The sequence below is a fragment of the Phyllobates terribilis genome, unplaced genomic scaffold, assembly GCF_046119375.1.
Source record: "Phyllobates terribilis strain yellow unplaced genomic scaffold, ASM4611937v1 Scaffold_101__1_contigs__length_5897712, whole genome shotgun sequence".
Taxonomy (NCBI): Eukaryota; Metazoa; Chordata; class Amphibia; order Anura; family Dendrobatidae; genus Phyllobates; species Phyllobates terribilis.
Genome location: NW_027362861.1, coordinates 63,983 through 70,000, shown reverse-complemented (window position 1 = coordinate 70,000; position 6,018 = coordinate 63,983).

Sequence of the window (6,018 nt, the reverse complement as noted above, 5' to 3'; positions counted from 1 at the left end):
GTTCGCCCGTACGGGTCGTCGGACCACTGCCTTCGCTCGGTTCGGGTCAAACTCCCCACGGCTCGGCCACCTCCGCAGACGGGAGGCGAGGCCGGCATGCGCGCCCAAAGATAGGTGTCGGAAGCCCGGGGGTAGAGGAGGAAGGGGACCGCTCACCTTAAGCCAGCGCGGGCTCCAAAGCCCGGGCCGAGCGAGCGGCGCCACCTCCCCACCCGGGAGCGCTGCGCCAGATCGATCGGAGGAAGAGCAGGGGTGCATGTAGGGACTTGCCCAAGTACGGAGGCTGCAAACCCCTGTCGTCGGGAGATACGTGCCCACGAGTCCTGGAAGCGCGACTCGGGTACAGGCGCCCTTGCGGGGGGGTACTGGATGTGGAACAGCACTGGGGTCGAAGCCACAAAAGCATCCGCCCTCATGGAGCCTCTCCTCGGCCTAAAAATCCAGATTTTAGCCTTGACGGCGCCCCCATGTGGAGAACCAGGGCCCGCGGGGGGGTCTGGCCAGGCTCACTTCAACCCAGGAACACCTCTCTGACTTGGGATAGGCGACCGGCAAAAGTCCCCCCACGCAGCTGCGGAAGCCTGGGTTCAGCCAAGGTGCAGACCTCCAGCCGAACAGGGACTCATAGCCAAAACGCATACCCAGGCCTACGGAGGTGAAAACCAGCTTAAATGAGTCGAAATGTGTCGGGGCTGAGAGGTACCTCTCTCTCATATATTCTGCCGGTGGTGTGCAAAACTGGGTCTTTGCATGGAGTGTCACCCTATACCCACTTTAGGGACGCATGCAAAAAAGTGCCCGATCGCCTGGAACTGTCAGGCGGATTCGGCTCCCTGGAATTTCCTCATTCTGGTTCTTTTTCACTTTTTGTCTCTTTTGCGACATCTAGTGGGCAGGCTGCATTACTGCAACCGGGGACACCTCAAAACGCTTGGAACTGGGGAGCGGGCTCAATTTACAAACGTTTTGCGGGTCCTGGAAGTCAAAATTGTGACTTCTGAAAACGACTAAGTATCAAGGACTCATCGCGCGAATCGCTCTGGAACTGAAATCGGATGCGCGCACTGACACGCTCCCCTGTCTGGAAGTCTGACAAAAGTTGAAAAATTTTCTAAGTCCCCAAAAATTTTTTTTTTCAACTTTTTTTCAATTTTCCCCCTGTGGGATATATATTTTACCCACACTTTTGGAGCCCTCCTGGGATGCCCTCTAACATACTAGAACCTCATTTTGTGGAAGTTTTCACAAAATTGTGAAATTTTCCAAAAAGTCAGAAATTTTGCAAAAACGACTAAGTATCAAGGACTCATCGCGCGAATCGCTCTGGAACTGAAATCGGATGCGCGCACTGACATGCTCCCCTCTCTGGAAGTCTGACACATGTGTGAAAATTTTCTAAGTCCCCAAAAATTTTTTTTTTCAACTTTTTTTCAATTTTCCCCCTGTGGGATATATATTTTACCCACACTTTTGGAGCCCTCCTGGGATGCCCTCTAACATACTAGAACCTCATTTTGTGGAAGTTTTCACAAAATTGTGAAATTTTCAAAAAGTCAGAAATTTTGCCAAAAACGACTAAGTATCAAGGACTCATCGCGCGAATCGCTCTGGAACTGAAATCGGATGCGCGCACTGACATGCTCCCCTCTCTGGAAGTCTGACACATGTGTGAAAATTTTCTAAGTCCCCAAAAATTTTTTTTTTCAACTTTTTTTCAATTTTCCCCCTGTGGGATATATATTTTACCCACACTTTTGGAGCCCTCCTGGGATGCCCTCTAACATACTAGAACCTCATTTTGTGGAAGTTTTCACAAAATTGTGAAATTTTCCAAAAAGTCAGAAATTTTGCAAAAACGACTAAGTATCAAGGACTCATCGCGCGAATCGCTCTGGAACTGAAATCGGATGCGCGCACTGACACGCTCCCCTCTCTGGAAGTCTGACACATGTGTGAAAATTTTCTAAGTCCCCAAAAATTTTTTTTTTCAACTTTTTTTCAATTTTCCCCCTGAGGGATATATATTTTACCCACACTTTTGGAGCCCTCCTGGGATGCCCTCTAACATACTAGAACCTCATTTTGTGGAAGTTTTCACAAAATTGTGAAATTTTCAAAAAGTCAGAAATTTTGCCAAAAACGACTAAGTATCAAGGACTCATCGCGCGAATCGCTCTGGAACTGAAATCGGATGCGCGCACTGACACGCTCCCCTGTCTGGAAGTCTGACAAAAGTTGAAAAATTTCTAAGTCCCCAAAAATTTTTTTTTTCAACTTTTTTTCAATTTTCCCCCTGAGGGATATATATTTTACCCACACTTTTGGAGCCCTCCTGGGATGCCCTCTAACATACTAGAACCTCATTTTGTGGAAGTTTTCACAAAATTGTGAAATTTTCCAAAAAGTCAGAAATTTTGCAAAAACGACTAAGTATCAAGGACTCATCGCGCGAATCGCTCTGGAACTGAAATCGGATGCGCGCACTGACATGCTCCCCTCTCTGGAAGTCTGACACATGTGTGAAAATTTTCTAAGTCCCCAAAAATTTTTTTTTTCAACTTTTTTTCAATTTTCCCCCTGTGGGATATATATTTTACCCACACTTTTGGAGCCCTCCTGGGATGCCCTCTAACATACTAGAACCTCATTTTGTGGAAGTTTTCACAAAATTGTGAAATTTTCAAAAAGTCAGAAATTTTGCCAAAAACGACTAAGTATCAAGGACTCATCGCGCGAATCGCTCTGGAACTGAAATCGGATGCGCGCACTGACACGCTCCCCTGTCTGGAAGTCTGACAAAAGTTGAAAAATTTTCTAAGTCCCCAAAAATTTTTTTTTTCAACTTTTTTTCAATTTTCCCCCTGTGGGATATATATTTTACCCACACTTTTGGAGCCCTCCTGGGATGCCCTCTAACATACTAGAACCTCATTTTGTGGAAGTTTTCACAAAATTGTGAAATTTTCAAAAAGTCAGAAATTTTGCCAAAAACGACTAAGTATCAAGGACTCATCGCGCGAATCGCTCTGGAACTGAAATCGGATGCGCGCACTGACATGCTCCCCTCTCTGGAAGTCTGACACATGTGTGAAAATTTTCTAAGTCCCCAAAAATTTTTTTTTTCAACTTTTTTTCAATTTTCCCCCTGTGGGATATATATTTTACCCACACTTTTGGAGCCCTCCTGGGATGCCCTCTAACATACTAGAACCTCATTTTGTGGAAGTTTTCACAAAATTGTGAAATTTTCCAAAAAGTCAGAAATTTTGCAAAAACGACTAAGTATCAAGGACTCATCGCGCGAATCGCTCTGGAACTGAAATCGGATGCGCGCACTGACACGCTCCCCTCTCTGGAAGTCTGACACATGTGTGAAAATTTTCTAAGTCCCCAAAAATTTTTTTTTTCAACTTTTTTTCAATTTTCCCCCTGAGGGATATATATTTTACCCACACTTTTGGAGCCCTCCTGGGATGCCCTCTAACATACTAGAACCTCATTTTGTGGAAGTTTTCACAAAATTGTGAAATTTTCAAAAAGTCAGAAATTTTGCCAAAAACGACTAAGTATCAAGGACTCATCGCGCGAATCGCTCTGGAACTGAAATCGGATGCGCGCACTGACACGCTCCCCTGTCTGGAAGTCTGACAAAAGTTGAAAAATTTCTAAGTCCCCAAAAATTTTTTTTTTCAACTTTTTTTCAATTTTCCCCCTGAGGGATATATATTTTACCCACACTTTTGGAGCCCTCCTGGGATGCCCTCTAACATACTAGAACCTCATTTTGTGGAAGTTTTCACAAAATTGTGAAATTTTCCAAAAAGTCAGAAATTTTGCAAAAACGACTAAGTATCAAGGACTCATCGCGCGAATCGCTCTGGAACTGAAATCGGATGCGCGCACTGACATGCTCCCCTCTCTGGAAGTCTGACACATGTGTGAAAATTTTCTAAGTCCAGAAAAAAAAAATTTTTCAACTTTTTTTCAAATTTCCCCCCAAGGGATATATATTTTACCCACACATTTGGAGCCCTACTGGGATGCCCTCTAACATACTATAACCTCATTTAGCGGAGATTTTCACAAAAAAGTGAAATTTTCAAAAAGTGAAAATTTTTCCAAAAAACGACTAAGTATGAAGGACTCATCGGGTGAATCGCTCTGGACCTGAAATCGGATGCGCGCACTGACATGCTCCCCTCTCTGGAAGTCTGAGACATGTGTGAAAATTTTCTAAGTCCAGAAAAAAATGTTCAACTTTTTTTCAAATTTCCCCCCAAGGGATATATATTTTACCCACACATTTGGAGCCCTCCTGGGATGCCCTCTAACATACTATAACCTCATTTAGCGGAGATTTTCACAAAAAAGTGAAATTTTCAAAAAGTCAGAAATTTTGCAAAAAACGACTAAGTATGAAGGACTCATCGGGTGAATCGCTCTGGAACTGAAATCGGATGCGCGCACTGACATGCTCCCCTCTCTGGAAGTGTGAGACATGTGTTTAAATTTTCTAAGTCCAGAAAAAAAAAAAATTTAAACTTTTTTTCAAATTACCCCCCAAGGGATATATATTTTACCCACACATTTGGAACACTCCTGGGATGCCCTCTAACATACTATAACCTCATTTAGCAGAGATTTTCACAAAAAAGTGAAATTTTCAAAAAGTGAAAATTTTTCCAAAAAACTACTAAGTATGAAGGAATCATCTGATGAAACGCTCTGGAACTGAAATTGGATGCTCTTACAGACATGCTCCCCTCTCTGGAAGTCTGAGACATGTGTGAAAATTTTCTAAGTCCAGAAAAAAAAAATTTTCAACTTTTTTTCAAATTTCCCCCCAAGGGATATATATTTTACCCACACATGTGGAGCCCTCCTGGGATGCTCTCTAACATACTATAACCTCATTTAGCGGAGATTTTCACAAAAAAGTGAAATTTTCAAAATGTCAGAAATTTTGCAAAAAACGACGAAGTATGAAGGACTCATCGGGTGAATCGCTCTGGAACTGAAATCGGATGCGCGCACTGACATGCTCCCCTCTCTAGAAGTCTGAGACATGTGTGAAAATTTTCTAAGTCCAGAAAAAAAAATTTTTTCAACTTTTTTCCAAATTTCCCCCCAAGGGATATATATTTTACCCACACATTTGGAGCCCTCCTGGGATGCCCTCTAACATACTATAACCTCATTTAGCAGCGATTTTCACAAAAAAGTGAAATTTTCAAAAAGTGAAAATTTTTCCAAAAAACGACTAAGTATGAAGGACTCATCTGGTGAATCGCTCTGGAACTGAAATCGGATGCGCGCACTGACATGCTCCCCTCTCTGGAAGTCTGAGACATGTGTGAAAATTTTCTAAGTCCAGAAAAAAAAAATTTTTCAACTTTTTTCCAAATTTCCCCCCAAGGGATATATATTTTACCCACACATTTGGAGCCCTCCTGGGATGCCCTCTAACATACTATAACCTCATTTAGCAGAGATTTTCACAAAAAAGTGAAATTTTCAAAAAGTGAAAATTTTTCCAAAAAACGACTAAGTATGAAGGACTCATCTGGTGAATCGCTCTGGAACTGAAATCGGATGCGCGCACTGACATGCTCCCCTCTCTGGAAGTCTGAGACATGTGTGAAAATTTTCTAAGTCCATAAAAAAAAATTTTTTCAACTTTTTTCAAATTTCCCCCCAAGGGATATATATTTTACCCACACATTTGGAGCCCTCCTGCGATGCCCTCTAACATACTATAACCTCATTTAGCAGAGATTTTCACAAAAAAGTGAAATTTTCAAAAAGTGAAAATTTTCCAAAAAACGACTAAGTATTAAGGACTCATCTGGTGAATCGCTCTGGAACTGAAATCGGATGCGCGCACTGACATGCTCCCCTCTCTGGAAGTCTGAGACATGTGTGAAAATTTTCTAAGTCCAGAAAAAAAAAATTTTCAACTTTTTTTCAAATTTCCCCCCAAGGGATATATATTTTACCCACGCATTTGGAGCCCTCCTG